The sequence below is a fragment of the Sitophilus oryzae genome, unplaced genomic scaffold (genome assembly GCF_002938485.1).
Source record: "Sitophilus oryzae breed Bouriz unplaced genomic scaffold, Soryzae_2.0 scaffold_41_pilon_pilon, whole genome shotgun sequence".
NCBI lineage: Eukaryota > Metazoa > Arthropoda > Insecta > Coleoptera > Curculionidae > Sitophilus > Sitophilus oryzae.
Window position 1 is genome coordinate 5904661 of NW_022146996.1, and position 20088 is coordinate 5924748.

Sequence of the window (20088 nt, forward strand, 5' to 3'; positions counted from 1 at the left end):
GAACAACCGCTGACAGCTTGGTGATCGACGGGAAAGTCAATGGAAAGGGAATTCGAATGACTGTGGATACTGGCGCTATGGTATCGTTGGTGCGGGCTAACTCAGTGCAAGGATTGAAGCTGATGTCTCTGGGAAGAAGAGTGTGTTTACGTACAGTTACGGGGGAAATGGCCGTTGCACGGGGAAAGGCTATCGTCGAACTGAAGTTAGGAAATTTGAAGTTTCAGCATAGCGTCTTAGTGGCAGATATTGAAGATGACTTCATCTTGGGCATGGATATGATTCGTCAACATGGATTTTCGTTCGATCACCAGAGAAATATCTTAAATATTGGATATGAAGAGTTCATGTTATCTCCAGACGAGGGACCAGGCAGAATGGATGTAAGATCAGCGGAAACTGTGGTGATACCTGGTAATACCGAGAAGATCGTATTCGGTAAAGTGGAGAAAATCGCTGGGTGCTGTGTTGGACTGGTAAAAAGTGGCGACAAGAAACAAGATAGGTACTTAGTAGGAAAGTCATTGGTGAACACCGACAAGAATATACCGATCAGAATTGCGAATGTTTTCCCGAATTGTGTCAAGATTCAAAAAGGTGACAAGATAGCCATCTGCGAACCTGTAAGAAGTGTCACCCGATGTGATGAAGTGTCGTCAGCTGTTACACAAATGGCATCCAAAGAAACACTAAAACATCTAGAACAGCCATGGGATCACCTAACATCTGAGGAGAAACAGAAGGCTAAGCAGTTCCTGCGAAAGCATGGCAGTATTTTTGAGAAAAATAACAGTGGAAGAACGGATTTTGTGAAGCACCGGATTAATACTGGTCATGCTCAGCCGATTCGACAACGTCCTAGAAGGGTGCCCCTTTCCAAACAACAAGAAATGGAGACAATGGTAGATAAGATGCTAGAAGATGGAGTTATCGAAGAATCATCGAGTCCATGGTCATCTCCTGTTGTTTTGGTGACGAAGAAAGATGGTAGTACACGATTCTGCGTGGACTATCGGAAGCTCAATGACGTCACTAAGAAGGACAGCTACCCACTGCCACGTATAGACGACACGTTAACCACACTGGCAGGTTCGTGCTGGTTCTCCACTCTCGACTTAAAGAGTGGATACTGGCAAGTTGGTCTGGACGAGGAAGACAAAGAAAAGACGGCTTTTTCTACAGGAAACGGACTATACCAATTCAAGGTCATGCCGTTTGGATTATGCAATGCTCCAGCCACTTTCGAACGTCTCATGGAGGTGGTGTTAAGAGGATTAACTTGGAAAACGTGCTTGGTTTACCTCGACGATGTATTGGTTATGGGAAGAACTTTTGAGGAGCATTTGCGAATTTAGAAGAAGTCTTTGGCCGCATACGGAATGCTCACCTGTACTTGAACCCGAAGAAGTGTAGCTTATTCCAGCGACAAGTGGAATTCTTGGGTCATGTAGTCTCGGCAGACGGAATTTACACCGACCAGAAGAAAATCGCTGCGATCAAGGATTGGCCTAAACCTCGCGACAAACATGAACTTAGAAGTTTTCTGGGTTTATGCACCTATTACAGAAGATTTGTCAAGGGATTTGCCAATATAGCTGCACCCTTACATAGACTTACAGGTGATGAAGTCGGCTACGAATGGAACACCGATTGTGATGTAGCCTTTGGAAGACTTAAGGCGGCTTTATGTTCAAGTCTATTCTAGCCTACCCGCAACAACAAGGGAGGTATATCCTGGATACCGACGCCAGCAATATCGGCATAGGTGCAGTGCTATCACAAGTGCAAGATGGCGAAGAACGAGTGATAGAATATTACAGTCGAGTTCTATCCAAACCAGAAAGGAATTACTGCGTTACCCGGAAGGAGCTGCTAGCAATTGTGAAGGCAGTTGATCATTTTCATAAATATCTGTACGGCCAAGAATTTTTAATTAGGACAGATCATGCGGCTCTCAAGTGGCTTATGGAGATGAAACAACCTGAAGGTCAAATAGCACGATGGCTCGAGAAGCTCCAACAGTATCACTTTACCATCCAACATCGTGCTGGAAAAATGCATGGTAACGCAGACGGTTTATCCAGAAGACCCTGTCAAACCGATTGTAAGCACTGCTGTAAAACGGAACAACGTGAAGGCACTGTCATGATAAGGAGTTTTAAACTTGGAACCGATGAACAGTGGACGACGACACAATTGAGGAAAGATCAAATGGAAGATCCAGACATCGGAGCAATACTACGGCTCAAGGAAGGTAACGGCGAGAGACCACCGTGGCAGGATATTGCGGACAGAGGGCTCGTTTTCAAAGCTCTCTGGGCTCAGTGGAATTCACTGGTTATTGAGAATGGATTGTTAAAGCGCACATGGGAAAGTGCGGATGGCAGCACAGTAACAACTCAGTTACTGGTACCAAGGAAGAAAGTTACCCAGGTATTGGAAGAAATTCACGGTGGTAAAACTGGAGCCCATCTTGGGGTAAACAAGACCTTGAGCAAGCTGAGAGATCGCTTTTACTGGGTGGATTATTGCGAAGATGTCAAGAAATGGTGTCGACAATGTAAAATTTGTGCAGCCAGCCAAGGACCAAGCACTCGATCTAGGGGAAAAATGAAACAATATAACGTTGGACTGCCATTCGAAAGAATCGCTGTTGACATTGCAGGCCCATTCCCTGAAACGCACAAGGGCAACAAGTACGTTTTAGTGGCGATGGATTATTTCAGTAAATGGCCAGAAGTTTTTGCCATTCCAAACCAAGAAGCATCGACTGTAGCTGAAGTATTAGTCATAATGTCTTCAGTAGATTTGGAATTCCCTTAGAGCTTCACACTGACCAAGGAAGGAACTTCGAGTCAAGACTGTTCCAGAAGATGTGTGATCTGCTTGGTATTCACAAGACTAGGACAACAGCTTTACATCCGCAGTCTGATGGGATGGTCGAAAGATTCAATAAGACCATTGAAGAACACCTCTCGAAAATGGTGGCCGAACATCAAAGAGATTGGGATCAACACATACCGCTGTTCCTAATGGCGTATAGAAGTGCAGTTCACAACACCACCGGACTTTCACCATCGAAGATTTTATTTGGTCGAGAATTACGGTTGCCTTGTGACTTGGTGTTCGGATCACCAGACGACGGCACCACAAATGTAGAGGACTACGCGGATGAACTGAAGGAAAGGTTAATGGAAATTCATAAGGCCGTAAGAAGTAAGATTACGCTAGCCAGTGACCGGATGAAAGCTCGTTACGACCTCAGAGCTAATTCTACGGGATTTCAACAGGACGATATGGTATGGTTATATAACCCACAGCGCAAGAAAGGGAGGTCCCCAAAGTTAACTCCAGCATGGGAAGGTCCTTATACAGTCATCAAGAGGATAAATGATGTTGTGTACCGGATTCAACGCAGCCCTAGAAGTAAGATGAAAGTAGTTCATCTGGATCGATTGAAGAGATTCAGACAGGAAACCTTGATCGGGGACGATCAAATTTGAGAAGAGGGCAATGTCAGAAAAATGGCGTATCTGCCAGAAATTAAAAATGTATTACTGGTTGCCTGCACAACCGCAACGTATCCGCCAGAAATTAAAAGACTTTTTCAGGCGCCATCTTTTAGTCAAGTCGAGAAGTAAAGGGAATCAGACAATGGGAATTGTCTGGTATGAAGAAAGTACGCTTTCCGAGAATTGGGAAATTTCGAGAAGCAGTCAATAGAGTATATAAGCCGGAGCCATCGACAACTGAGACAGTTTTTGAAATTTGAATATACCGCGTGGAAATTGAAAATCGGACAATTTGGTGAAGGAATCTTATAAATAGTTAGTTTGTTGTGTGTTATAAGTTAGTAATTGTGTATAAAGTGAGAAAATAAATTCGTTAAGTATTTTATCGTGAGTTTAAATAGTGGACCCACGGAATCCGTAACAATAGTTTAGTTTATAATAAACGATATTATACTAAAGTCCAGTTGTAAATAAGGTACATGGCTAATTATAATTGGTTGGATGCTTCAAAACAAATCAATAAACTCTGCAGATACCAAGAGTTTGCAAAAATTTAAATATTAATTAATATAAATTGCTTTAATGATAGGAAAATCACATTGTTATTGTTATTTTTTACAACATTACTTCTTTATCAGTTCTCATTTATTAATAGTGGTAGTACTGATTCAAGGAAACTGCAGTAATAGTCACATACCTAAAGAAACAAGGATATATCAGAATATTACGACTTATTGTAATTGTATTTCATAGTTCTATAAATGGTAATTTAAGAAAAATTAATTACATTTTTAGTTAAATTGCATAGTGTGTTTACTCAAGACAAGTGTTAATTTTTGTTTGACATACATCACTGTTTGACCAGACGTAATTTTAATAACATTTTTAATTGTTGAGACTTTTCATGCAGATTGAATATTTACATTGTAAACATTTTTTATTTGCTTTGCTATTTATAAATTAACTTTTTTTTTAATCTTACTTTAGAAACTGTTTTTTTCTGAATTTCTGAAGGAACGTCAATATTTGGATAAAAATTGGTGGTTGGGAGTTTTTTGACATGAGAAATTTGATTTTGATGTCCATATGACTCCTACTTGTAGAGGGCGCCATCTTCATACTTTTTAACTGGTTTGTAGTGTAATAACTTTTCATCCGTATCTGTATAAAACTAGTGAGTAAAAAATATACATTTACGACGTTTTTTACGTAAAAAAGGTCTCTTGGTAAAAATCGTTACGGGTAAGGGTTTTCGAGATATTTGGAATCGAAATTATCAATACATGTCATCCTTGACATAAATTAAACAGGTTGACTAAATAGTTATTAGACTGATATCATAAATTTGAAATGTTTTTGTGCCAAAAGTTCAACAGAAACTGTTTTATCATCCTTTTTTTTCGAAGAAAAATTTATAATTAATTTAAAAAATAAAAAGTTCCCCAATTTATCATTTCACTCAAATAACTGTATCTACTTAACATGTTTATTTTTAGTCAAGAAAGACATGTATTGACTATTTCCATTCTTAATATTTTGAGAACGGTTGTTCGTAGCAATTTTTACCAAGAGACATTTTTTCCGTAAAACATCATGGAAATGTATATTTTTTCATTCAGTAGTTTTATACAGGTACGGACGAAAAGTTATTACTCTTCAAAACAGTTAAACCACATGTGTGTGGCGCCCCCTACAAATAGGAGGCATACTGGCATCAAAATCAAATTTCTCATATCACAAAACTCCCAGACACCAATTTTTATCCAAATATTGACGTTATATAACTTTCTAATGAACGCATTTTATAAAAATATTTAGAGTTATACAGGGTGTCCCCCAAAAAAGTTCACATCAAAATTGTGTTTTTTCTAATGGAACACCCTATATATTAATTGATTTTCTGATTCTAGGAAAAAAATAAAGGTGAGTTTTATTAAAGAAGCATATACTCAAAATCTAAGAATTTTGAGATATTTCACATTTTGTTAAAACGAAAAGTAAATTTTAAATTTCGATAACAGCTACCTAAATTTTAATTGACTATGTATAGCCTGATATTTAATTACAGTAAACATTGTATGTTAAACCAAATTGAAATTTGACCCGAAAAGTTATACAGGGTGAGACAAAATTAATATGGAACTAATGTCACTTTTAAAAGCAAGTTACTTCTTTATTTAAATGGAACACCCAGTATATTTTTCCGGCGTTCAATGGAGAATTTATATATCTTCAAAATATTATTAAGGTTGCCTATCCCTCAGACAAAGATTGTCCTAGATATTTTAATTTTTATGATTTTGCGTCAGTGGATCTTTATTATTTGAAAAAATCTAGGGGGCTGTGTGATATACGTTTTGTTAATTTAAGAAAAATTAACGATTGTGGTGTAAAATACTCAACGGTAATAAAAAGATACACGTTTAAAACATATTTTAATTATTACAGAATTAAAACTAGATATAAAACTATAATTATATGACAAAAATTAGCTAAAATGAAATTAAATACTCAAAATGCTTTCCTGTTAACTGCATAAAATGATTGTCTTTTCAAGAGGATCTTTTCATTTTAAAAAGCGTATGTGGAGTTCTACCTCGAAAAACAGCTACTGTAATTTCTCTGTACTATAATTACACTGTCTTTAACATATCCCCATAAAAAAGCATACTCGATAAAATCAGGAGCATTTAAGTATTCTATTAATTGGTGAATGCACACTACATTCACCAACTAATGGAATCATATAATTTCTTTCTGATGTAGGATACGTTTGCATTTTCGGCAAATTTCTGAGAATTTTTTTTGTTTCAACTGACACAAAATGATAACTAGTTGTTAAAGTTGGACTAATTAGACAGCTTTGTTGAAGCAACGTCAGACATATCACAGTCACATAGATTTTATCAAATAATAAGGATTTACTCAGATCAAATCATGTAAATGAAAATATCTAGGAAAATATTTGTTTGAGAGGTAGGCAACCTTAATAGTATTTTGAAGAGACATGAATTCTCCATTGAATATCGGAATAATATACTGGGTGTTCCATTTAAAATAAAAGAGTAATCCTTTTAAAGGTGGCCAATGTTCAATATTAATTTTGTCTCACCCTGTATAACTTTTTGGATTAAGTTTTAATTTGATTTAAAGTACAATGGTTAATTTAACTACATATTAGGCTATACCGGGTAAATTCCAATTTAGGTAGCTTTAATTGCAATTTTAAAATTGTTCTTTGTTTCTCGAAAATGTTAAATATGTCAAAAACCTTACATTTTAGTTATATACTTCTCTTATAAAACTCACCTTTATTTTTCTCCCAGAATCCGAAAATCAATTAATATATAGGGTGTTCCATTACAAAAAAACACAACTTTGATATGTAACTTTTTTTGGGGACACCCTGTAGAACTCTCTATATTTTTAAAAAGTGCTCTGAATTAATCTACATATGCTCAAAAAATTGCATTTCAATACAAACTGTCGTTCTCCTTGGAGCCTACGCGGCGTATGAGAGGCGCCACCCGAGAGCATACACGTCTTTGAGGTTCGACTTGTATACCTAGGTTTGCGTTACTTACAGCACTATGTTTTGGTAAATAGCCAGCTGTTGTCTTCTGAAGCTGAGAAGCTGAGGCACATTATACATATCGAGAATTTTACTTCATGTTTCCTGATGCTTGTTTACAATTTGCAACGGTCGCAAACTCGCTAATTCAACGCAAAATGCAAGAAGTGTTCACGTAGCTATATCACGTTGTAATTCTGAGAAGCCGACTCCATACTATACCCTATTTGGCGCATTATCTTATTCCATTCTATACTGCGTTAGAGACATCTTCAATTCGGAAATAAGCTTGAGGGCGAGGCTTAGAGACTCTGCGTGCTCTACATGGTATATTATGGAAATACGCATCCGGGATTGATCCTTATTATCAAGCCACCTGGACGCTGCTTTTTTTTCGACCATGCGGTATAATTCTTTAATATTTTTATTTCTTTTTATAATTCTAATTAACATGTTGCTTGAAAAAATAATTTTGGTATACCTTTCATTTTAATTTTGACATGCCTTTTTATTTCGTGATAATTTTTGATGAGATAAAAAAAATAATACATAACTTATATATAATATGTCCCCGGATTGTCTTTACAATAGGAAAATCTTTTTTTATTATTGACATTTTGACAAAAATGCATTCTTCATATAAATTTTTGCTTGTTCTAAATTGGTTAATCCCGTTTATATACTGTTCCAAATTTCCATACCGTTTTAGAGAAAATTAAAAAGAAACATGTAAATACAGTTGTATAAAATATTGTTAATATACAGGGTGAGTATTAAATAAGGACAAATATTTTCAGGGCTGGTAGATTTCAATAAAAGAAACATTATTCAGCCGTTTTTCAAATGCAGGTCCAAAATAACCGACTTATTTTACTTTGAAAATAAAAAAAATGGATTTTTAGCAAAACCAGGCAAATGTCAACATACCTCAAGTTGTAAACTTATGATTTTATCATTGCCAAATGTTATTTCTGTGCTGTTTACACTACTACTTTATACTACCTATGGTTGGTGTTACCGAAATGCATTTTGTAATTTGAAACTTGTTCGAATTAGACAAAAGCCTAACGGAGGTATACAAAATAAAATTTGACATTCACACAATCATTGGTTGACAACTTATGGTAGATTGGCATTTGCTTGGTTTTGCATTGTTACCTATTCAGTTTCAATTTAAAAATAGATGCAGTTTTCCTTAAATTAGTTAAAATCTTGCTTAAAATTAATCATATTTAGCATGTGAATTTAGCATACGCAGACCTTTAAAAAAAACTATTTACTACTTTGCTGTAAAATCATCAGGGGATCCAATATTTGGACAGTTTTATGGACAGAAAATTTCCATGTGATTTCCAATATTTCCAGCGACGATGCACCATCTGGTATACGTTTATTGGTTTCAAGTTAGATGTAGTCTTTACAACGAGATGCTACATAACAGAGACAATTGTTTTGTCTGTCATTTTAACTCACAGATAAATTATATTTTCATCATTTATTGAATATCATGTATCTATGTCTTGACTCGTTCGACAGTTTTACCGATTTTTTTTATCAAATTATAAAATCGGCAATAAGAAAGGATATGTGTGGATATATTTTGGAAACCAGAAAAAAAGTACTCTCTAGTACAATTTATGTTCGATTTAAAAAATATAGTCGCGTAACTATTACCTTTGATTGTAATAAACTAGGTAAAAGTAAAATATTTATTTTTTATCATAGCTAATTAATGACGATAGTTTTGTGACAGATGGTGTGTTTATTGTAAAAATTTGTTGAAATTGAATGAAATGTATTTATAGGCTTATATGGCAATAATGGCGCTTATTCGATTTTGCAGGAAATAGTAAAATAGTATTACTAGCAAAATACATTTATTACTTTCTGGATAACTGACAGACATTGGGTTACGTGGGCCATTCCAGATAAATGCGTAAAAGAGTGTTTCGATTTTATTGGCGTCACAAGTCTAATTTTAGAAAATGTTGCAATTTTTTTTCGCCAGCCGTGTGTATTGTTAGTTTTGATTTTTTTGAATTCGAATGAGCATTGAAGTTAGACCGTCTTCACTATATCTATAATTTCTCCTCATTCTCTCGAAAATTTTAAGTAGTTTTGAATTTTTGTTTCAAGTGTAGATTATCTAGTCGACCAGTGTTACATATTTTATACCTTCTGTATTATATGTTTAAGTGGTATTTTTTGTTTCAAATTAAATGTAAGTACCTACATATACTGAAAAAAAAGTTTATTAACACAGAAATAAATCTAGAGTTTCTCTATTTCTTCTTTTTCTACTTATCTGTGAGCTAGTTGATCTGTTAATTTTAAGTTGCCTCTGTAGGAGTTCTTGGGAGATGGACTGCCATCTGTCTTTCCATCTTTTTGGAGGTCTACCCGGCTATCTCTTAACCATGGGTTTTCCTTCCAGAGCTATGCTTGGTAGCCTGTTTTCTTCCATGCGTTTTACGTGTGCGAACCGTTGTCTCTTTCTTTGCCTACCCCAATACACTACGTCCTGTATTCCACATTGTTGTCTGATATTTGTGTTTCTAATTCTCTCTCTTCTAGTCTTCCCCATTATAGTTCTTAGGTTCTTTATTTCGCGACTCTTAACATGCTTTTGGTTTTGTTTGTTTCCTCTCGGATTTCTATGCCATGTACCAATATTGGTCTGATGCAGTAAAGTTTATCAGGTTTCTCATATCTTTCTCTGGATCAAGGTAGTACGAAATATCTATTCCTATGTATCTAAACTGTGATATTTGCTCAATAATTTTGTTTTCTACCACCAGTTTGCATCTTACCGGCTCTTTAGAGAAAGTTAAGTATTTAGTATTTTCAGTAGAGATAATCATATTTTAATTCTCGGCTTAGTTTGAGTTGTGTTATCGATATTTAGTTTTCTGATGATATATCAAGCACTTTTTTCTCTTTCAATATGTTTATAATTTACATCAGATAGGCGTACTTTATCGAATGCTTAGTCAAGTCTGATTGTGATGATGAAATATATATATAGGCTGGTGTATTAAACTTTATTCCTTTTTCTTTAATTTGTTTAATGATAAATGCGGCGTCTGTAGTTGATCTATTTCGTCTAAAACCTTGTTATTCTTCCCTATTCGTAATTTGTTCCCTGAGTTTTTCTTTCAAAATATTAGTGAAGAGTTTCATGGTTGTATTTAGGAGATGATTAGATGCATATGAAAGCATCAGAATTAATAAATGTAAAGATAGTTTGAACAGAGACAACGGTCCAATTCCTTCAAGTTCTTTGTTCCTACTACTCTAGTAGCGGAAATCTAACTGTTACGCTCAGTGGGCTTTGACTCGGTTGGCTAGATTTTGCCACGCCCACTCGGTGCCTACTGAGCGAGTATATAAACGCTCAACTTGTAGATTATACTTTAGTTTATAATCATCTGCTGATGATGCTAACATGGTTAGCGAAACGCGCGTCCAGTGTAAAAGTAAAAGTGTTTTGGTGTATTGTGGTGATTTAGTGTTTTATTTTGCTGTGTAACACCAAAGGTTCCAACCCTCAACTGTAATTTAGGAGAGTTATGCCTCTGTAGTTTTCTAGAGAGTTTCTGATTTTTCGAGAATCTTGTTAAACAATAATCTTAGATATTTTACCAGCCCGGGACCACCATGCTTCAAAGGTCATTTGTAATATTGTTTGTACCTGGCGCTTTTCGGTTCTTCAGTTTCTTCATTGTTCTAAGTATCTCTTCCTCTTCGATGGTTGCGTGATAGTTAGTTTCGTAATTTTCGATATCTATTATATCATGTGTGCATCTCTGATGGCGTGCTTTTGATTTTAATGTAGCTTCGCTTTTTTTGTTGTGAAAGATCTTTAATTTCTTCGCTAAATCAGGGCTTTGTGTGGTTTGTAGCATTTATGTTTTTCTTCCTCTTGCCAATGGCCTCTTCAGCTGCCCTTAATATGCATTGTTTGATGTTCTAAAAGCAGTCGATTTCATATTGTGATGTCCTTATTTAAAATTTAGGTGTTTGATGAGCTAAAATAATGAAGATACCGTACGAAAAAAAAACGGCGTCAGCGATGTCAATGAAATAAAGATCGCTGTCATTTTATGTGTAAATTTATATGGGAAATGTCATCGATCGTCATTTCCCAGCCAACTGGACGCCGTTTTTTTTTTCGATCATACGGTACTTTTATTTATTAGCGAATCATATAAGAAATCAATTAAAGGCATTTCTGAAGAGATAATCTGTATTGTGTGTAACCATCTTGTTCAGGCAGCCATATGTCCTGCCAAAAGGCAAAAGACCTGTAGTAATCCGCACTTTATTACTGCTAAGCATCAGCAGTTTCTTTGTGGCTTTAAAATTAGTCCTTGGATTGCCTTTGCTTTAAGATAGATGCATTCCTAATATCTATATTATGTGCTTTATGAAGAAATTGAATTAAGAGGTTTATTACTTTTTAAAAATCAAACAATGGTAGTACCACCAATCAATACAGAAAAAAATCATAGACGCACGTTTATTAAAAATAAACTTTCCAATAGAGATCACATTTTTTCTAGTATTTACGTAATTTTTGAGACAGATGAGTCGGCAAAACTTTCAGTGATACGACAGTTTTTTAAAATAACTATAATTAAAGCTACTATTTTTAGAAGAGCAGGTTCAAGGATGCTATTTGATTTTTAATGGCTATTAATGAGCACATAACATTGACATATTTACGATATTTTAAGATCATATCAAGTTTTTGTTATTAATAGTTCAAGAATGATTCTACTTGCATATTTAAATTTAGTTAGCTTTATAACTGGTTCTGAAAATATAAACAGTGTTGCTCCACAGTTTACATATTTTTGAAAATTTATTTTCATTGAAGTATTTCACGGGTACTCTAAAAGTTCTATATTCTAAAGATTCATTCCTGGTGGCTCAAGAGCTGAATAAAGATTTTTTTTGCCCAGTATTGTTTTTTTTGTATCTACTATGATTTCTTTTCTACCTGATTAGCATGAAAGACGGACCCTTAAACTTTTTATCTGCTTTACTAAGTTCAATATATTTTGTTCTAGTTGGTCAATTTTTATGATTTCTAAAGCAATTTGTAGCTAAATTATTTGACTTTTTAGTCCTTTTTTAAATCAAAAATTAGAATTTCCATTTGTTTATTATACTAGAAAAAAGTTTGAAGCACCCTGTGGAATGGTTTAACAAAGTAGGGAATTTAAAAAACACTGTATCATCAAAGTGTACACTTTTTCTATAGTTTGATTTTTGATTCATTTCACTAGATTTTTTGTTGCCACAATTATAATACCGTATATGATCGAAAATAAAACGGCGTCGGCGATTGCTGTGAAATGAAGATCGCTGTCATTTTATAAGGGAATTGTCATCGATCGTAGTGTTTTTATTTTTTTTATTTAAGTATATTTGAAGTTTGATTTTTTAGTGTCACTACTGAATCATTGATTACCACATTCAAAGAAAGGTTGTTGTAATATGCATTACAACTTTTAGTCATTTCTTGTTTCCTAGTTTCCATCGCCTTTGATCTTGTCAGTTAGCTGCATTTAGACTGTCTAGCATTTCAAATTCTACACACATTCTACACAATCTCGCTAATCTTTGGTCTTTCTTTTCTTCGGTGTTCTGGTGGGTTCCAAATTCTATTAAACTATTTAGCATTCGCTATACCTGCTATCTCTATTTGATGGTATGTATAATACGTATTGCTTTAGTTACTCTATTCTTTAAGGGAGGTCGTTTCTTAATTTGTCTAGTAAAGTTAGTTTACACCATCTTCTCCAATATCCCATTTCCATTGCTAGCAAAGTCTTTTTTATTTGTTCTATCGTCTCCTAAATCTCTCCCCATATGTCACTCCCCACAATGTCTACTATTGTTTTATATTCCCCGCAATTCTACTATTGTTTTATATAACCTAACTTTAGTGGGATCGTTTATTTGGTTGCTCCACAGAACTGAATTTAGCTGTCTAGTTGCAGCTGTTCCTTGATTTATTCTGCTCTTGTTCTCTGAGATACTTGATTGAGCAAAGAATTCCTAATGATATTGAACCAAGATATTTGTATGAGTTCGTATGCTTTACCACACCCTTTTGTAGCTGAACATTTCTTTGATATTTTCATTTACAATTTATTCAGTTTTACTTTGGTTTTACCCATGGGTGTATAGTCACGGTGGTGGGGCAACGTGGGCCAGTTGCCCCAACGACTCTTGCATATTTTTTTGTATTATATTCAAATATATTCTGATTTGACAATCAGAAAAGTATTCCACATTTTTAAACGATAACATTTGCATTTCTGCCATACCATCGACAACTGCTACACTATAAGGCTGTTTTAAGCCTTATAGTGTAGCTATCTACATCCACATCACTAATTTTGGAATCATTGTGCACGAGCTCTGCTAGAAGATGTCTAATTTAACTTTTTCCTTGGCCATGAATCATTGAGCCATCGGGATAAAATAAAGACCGTGGCAAGGCAGTTAATTCATATTTTCCAATAATCTCCTTTAAGTTTAAATCAGCACGACTTCTACATATAAGAACGCATCGATAAGATGACGTTAAAAGAGTGAGACCGTGTTTATGTTGGAACTGTAAAAACTACAAAGAAAATAAACTAGCGAAGAAGCGAAGTAAAATGATTTTTGTATGCAATGTATTTATATTGGAGGTGCCATAAAAACAATGATAAGATCGATAATAGCGGCGGAATCTATTGAGAGGTCATCATTTTTTTTTCGATTCATTTATGTTGGAGTTGTGATAGCAGTCAAGTAAACCAATTTAACCAAAGTGTTGCGTTTATAAAATAAGTGATGCTGGTGAAGAATTTTTAAAATTATTTCCAAATTCTGCACTTACGGTATATCAAAAAGGACAATCAACAATGTCAAAATCAGCAATATTAACTTATTCATCAGCGAAATTCAGAATATGGAATCTTATTTTATTAATCTTAAAACATGGCATTTTCCCAGTTTTGATTTTGTACAACCATTTCTTGTGTCCACTGTAACCGTGCACGTTTTTGCCGTTCTAGTAATTTTGGAACTCGAAAGGTCTCCGACTATGTAGATTAACAGACCTTAATCGAAGTGACACAGTTTGTCCTGACTTCTTCTGTGGTTTGCCTTGATACAATAACTCCCTCAAGCCGTGCAAGCTCTATACATAAAGCGTTTATTGTACTTAATGCATTTCTTCTAGCAATTATTGACAACTGAAGATCTTGTGCTGCAGTAGTAAGCCTTTTCCCGACCTGTTCCTAGTCGACCCTTAACATTATTGGTTTCGCGAAGCTTTTTATCAAGTAATTCTTGAAACATCACTTTGATTAAAGCCTACAATTTCTGCCACCTCATTTTGTGATAGACATTGTTGTAACAAAGTAACTGTTCGGCTTCTGTTAAAATAGGAAATAACATTTCTTGGCATTTTTATACCAGAATAGCGTGATTAGAATGCAGAGTAGCTAAAATACTACTAATCCGCACGGCAGAATATTAGGTATATATTCTAATAAAATATAAATAAAAATTTTTTATCTTACGTTATGTTTTGTTAAAGTTTGTGCAAAACATGTGTACAATACCTACATACTGAATATTTCATTCTAAAAATACAAAGATTCACTATCTATTAATATGCGATAATTTTGGATATATGTAGGTATGTGTAGTTTCCATCGTCTAATTGTGGAATTTAGGAATATTTTAAAGAGTGTTGGAGCCATAGAAAAAGTAATAACTCATTAGTTCTTCTGCGGTTGGAGCTATCGAGTATTCTTGACGTTGTAATGGAGAAACATAATATGTTTGTCTAAAGCAATAATTAAATTGAGATCTGATTAATCCTGCCATATTAACCAAATTTTCCTCTTTATTCTGCTGTTTTCCTTTGCAGTCGTAAATCGGCCTTAAGTAATAAAACCAATTGACGTACATCGTACTGTCTTTATTAAAAGAGGCATAAATTCAATTTAAACTGATTGTGTCTGGTCCATCAGCCATACGGCTTTTCTCCGATTGTGACCTGCTACACAGATACACAAACACACATGCAAATATTTAATCACTGACGTAGCTATACGGGCTATTTTAACCGTTGAACGTTTCTGCCAAGATACACTATTAAACCATGACCTTTTTATTTAAACGTTGACAAAACAGCATCGAAACATATTCAAACATATTAAATGCATTAATTACTACTTAAATATAAGTACGGGTTCGATTTATGGTAGAGTCGTTAAATTGGATGATAACAAAGCGATTTGTTTGAACAAAAGATGCGTTTGTGGTTATCGTTAAATGAGAAGACCTGTTATTGTATATACAGGGTGTATATTTATACAACAGTGCTTAGTTACTGAGATTTGTGAAACATGAGCCTGCTAAATAAATTAAAATCCCATATAAAGTCTTGCAACACAATTCCTCTGCTATAAAAAGTTGTGAGATCTCATGTAAAACCAAGTCAGTTTATTTTATTTAGTCTCTAAGCACCTATTCAACAATTTTGTTATAAATTGTTTTTCTCAATATTAGTCCTCTTTATTTCTATAATAATTATAATGACTTGGCAATTGCACGATATGATATTCTATATAGTAATTAAAAAACTTTATTCTTAAGTGCACCGTTTAGTGCATCATTTACTCAGTAATCGAAATAGTAGATTATTCTTTTTTATAATAATTATGGTGCCGTTCATGCAATTGCCAAGTCATTATAATTATTATAGAAATAAAGATGACTAATATTGAGACTAACAATTCATAACAAAATTGTTGAATAGGTGCTTAAAGAAAGACAAAATAAAATAAACTGACTTGGTTTCACATGAGATCTCACAACTTTTTATAGCAGAGGAATTGTGTTGCGAGACTTGGCATTTTTTTACAATCTATGTTTTTGATGGGATCTTATTTCTTTTTGTAGGGTTATCTTTCTATATTTTTTGGGTCATTCAAAACAATATTAAAAAAGTTTGACTATAATTCATAAACTTTGAATTATCGTATAATTAATTAAGTCAGATAATATCAATTGAATTAATTCTAGTTTTCTAACGACATGTGTTTCCGACTTTCGTTATAACTCAAATATCAACTTTAAAAATGTTCAATTCATGATTTTTCCAATGCTTATTCAAAATTATTTTTTTGTCAATTTTACACATATTTTATTCTTTATCTCGAAAACTATAAGAGATATGAGAGTAGTTTCCAAAAATGTAATAATATGCTTCCATTTAAAATAACAAAAATGCTACCACTTTTCAAATGATCCGGCAACACTGTAACGCTCATAATATTTTTTAGATAGATGGAGCCTTTACATAAAAATCAAAATTTTTAAAACAATCCTATCACCGATCCTCCTATTACCATCACCGGAAAGTCGGTTACCACTAGCGACTAGACAGCTAACTTTTGAGCCATAAGGATATTTCGAAATTTTTCATTTTTTCCTTCTATTATAAGCTTAAAGCTACCTAAAATTCTAAATTTGGAGTTTGTGACATATCTAGAAGTACCATTACGATAAAAAAGTAGTACAACAAAATATGATTTAATCTGCTGGTCTATAATAAAATATTTTCTTTCAAACTGATAACTCAGTGTCATCAGAATTTTTATACTTTTATTTCGCCACGTATACCTACCAATTATTACCAAATCCATGGTAACGCCTAAAAAGTTAGGTGGCATAATTATATCATATCATATATCGGTGGCATATCGATATCCTTATAAACCATCTATCTGGGACTACTAATTCTTGTACTACTTTTTTTTTATCGCAATGGTACCTTAGAATTTTGATGATCTGTCAGTGTGTCAATATAGAAATTAAAGAAATTTGACAGGCGATAATTCATAAACTACGAGGGATAATTACTAGATAATTTGGTAACCTAGCCTGCTGTAGTATGTCTTCAAGTGTAGCGAAAATTAATATTCTTCCTTTATCCACAACGAAGTTACAGGGTGGTCAAAAGTGCCGCTAATACCTTCGAGAAAAGGATGGTACGGCTGTGCTCGACTTGGCGGGGCACGGCAGATGTAAATAAATAAAACAAAGTCTAATTATTGTACTATTTTGGGCATATCTTCGTTTTACAAAATACGTTTTATTAAAAGTGTTACTCTGCTTTCTGGTAGACGCAAGGTCGCTGGTTCGATGCCAGCCCAGGGCATGGGTGTTAAATGTTTGCGTGAGTCTGTATTTGTCTGATTTAGTATTTAAGATTAGATTTAGGAAAATTGAAACGCTCTTTAAAAAATTGGGAAACGCTCATAATAATTAGTTAAGCTGGCTAAAAACCGAACGGCAAGTGCCCATAAATAGAAAAAAAATATTTTTTTCTTTGTCATTGGATATCGCACAAGCTAGAACAATTAACGGTATGCTATGTGAATGGTGTTCGTATTGTTAACGTATGGAATGTTAATGAATGCTTATTTTGATAGTGAACTAAAAATACCACAATACTCAGGGTTGGTTTCAGACATTTTTAAATGCATTTCATAAAGCATTCCGTTTTATTATCATAAAATTATATGAAATCCAACAGTTTTAGCCAGAAAAAGTGATTGTGGTGAATTAGTACAATTTTTTGCTGCTGTAACGTCAAAGTTTCCAACTCCAACTATATTAGTTTTTTTGTACTACGCCTTATATATAAAACCGCTAATTATTTATATATTTTGTGACAATAGAGATTAACAATTTTTACTTTTTTCTTCTAGCGGTGTATCATTTGATAACGGACAAAAATTAACTAGGCCCTGTCCAGATTAGCCCTGGCAGCAAAAATGAGACGTTAACTGAAATCTATACTTTACTTTTTTTATAACAAAATTACATCTAGATAAAATAATCTACTCTACTTAAAAGGCATCAATGATTTCAAGTTTTCTTTCAAATTTGAAGAAGTTTTAAATGTGCAGGAAATATATTAATCGAAAGATCATAAATATGATCATATTCCAAAAAGTCCGTGTAGATTACACCATCATGGTAATTTTGAAATCAGAAATTCATGTGGATTCAAAATAATCATCATCATCATTTTCAGCTTATTCAACCATTTCCAATTATGATGTAGCTTCCCTCACATATTTAGATACTCTCTATGATTGAGCCCATTGTTGGGCCCATTGTTTTGCCCCTAATTTCCACATATTATGGTACCATCTCAAGTATGGTCTTCCTCTAGGTCTCTTAATTTCTCGTGGGTACCATGCTGTAATTTTGCGGTCCACCTGTTGTCCGTCCTTCTTGCCAGGTGTCCTGCCTATTGCTACTTGAGGGGATTTGATTCTGTGGATGACATCTGTTACCTGGGCCTTTTGTCGTATCCACTTTATTCTTTTATTCTGTTACGGCCTTTCTTGGTTATTCCCAGCATATTTCGTTCCATTGAGCAGTGTGCGACCTACAGTTTCCTTATGGTGTCTGTTTAAGTGGTCATCACCGGCAGTACACATTGATCCTTTTTCTTCTTTAAATAAAGTGACATTCTAGATTTGAATATGATTGAGTTTCTTCCATAAGTATTCCATACCAACTTAATTCTTGGTTGATTTCTGGTAGTAGAGATCCCGAGTTGTGTATTAGTTGTCCCAAATATATGTATTCTTTTGTATTTCCAGTGCTGTGTTATTTATTAGAATGTCTTTTCTGTCCACATTTCACTGGTGTGTTGTACATTGCTTTAGTTTTTGCTGCTACTACTACTGCCATTACTCGCTGACGAGTATTTGCTAAGTTCACGAGTTTTTGCTAAGTACATTTTGAGACCCACTTTATTGCTGGCTGTTCATTCATTTATGTTTGTAGTTCTTCAGGGCTATTGGCAATTAAGACTATGTTATCAGCGAATCTTAGATGATTGTGATATTCTCCATCTACTTTTAGTCCCTTGTTGGTCCCGTCCAGTTGACGGAAGATTTCTTCAAGTGTTGCTGTAAACAGCTTTGGAGATATCGCGTCTCCCTGTCGTACTCTTTTGTCATTTGGGAACTTTGGAGTTGTTTTATATATCATTACTCTCGCTTTGGCTTCTTTGTATATATTCACGGGAGTTTCTGTATATGGCCAGCCAATACGATAATAATTTTGCTAGAGCTTCTATTATTGACTTATACAGGGTGAGTTTTCTACGATGTTCTCTATGGGTATATTGGAAACTACTGGAGATAGAGAGTCGGTTAAATGGGGAAAGAATTGCAGTTTTGTGGGGTTATAAATATGCGCCTTTCAGATTTTTGAAAAAGTTTATGGCTTACTAGATGTTTCGAAAAAAAAAAATTCGGCTATTTTAAAACTTGTCCCTAATTCCATTATAAGCTATTTTAGAGAAAAAGTTTTCGGATAAAAGTTGTAGATAATCACATCCTTAATGAGATTGTGTCCTCCGTTTTTTTCTAAAGCCTGTCATTTTTGACATATAACACAAACATATGTTTTTTTAAATGGAAACCATAGTTGGCCATGACTTCATAAAAAGCGTAATTTTTTTAAGCTTTTTAGCGATATAAGTTATTAATATGTTTTTTTCGAAAAATTACTAAGTTATAGCCGATTCTTATAATTTTTAAACAATTTCTCTTAGTTAGCCATGGAAACAAGTTTAATCGTCTTTGCTCTCAGAAATGCGAAGCTATTACATCCAAACTTTGTAAATTAAAATAAACAAAAATTGTAAATACGAATTTTTCAAATAAAGAAAAGCGTGTAGGATTATTGGTTCAACTTTTCTTGACCATACATTTTCGAGGTTACGTTGATCGGTGAATGTTACGTTTTTTAAAGAACGGTTTTCAAGACATGTTAGAAAAGTGAAATTTAGTTATAGCCAATTCTTATCTTTCTTGGCTAATTTCACTTAGATTGCATGGTACTTATCACGGTATTCATGGTATTATGGATTGCATGGTATTCTTATTCTGTTATGATTTT

At 34.1% G+C, this 20088-nt stretch overlaps 1 protein-coding gene across 1 annotated transcript in view; it reads left to right on the forward strand.

The window, feature by feature from the left end:
- The window catches only part of LOC115885743 (glycogen-binding subunit 76A-like), a 426966-nt gene that overhangs the window by 63082 nt on the left and 343796 nt on the right, over positions 1–20088 (forward strand). The gene's annotated exons all lie outside the window — the stretch shown is intronic.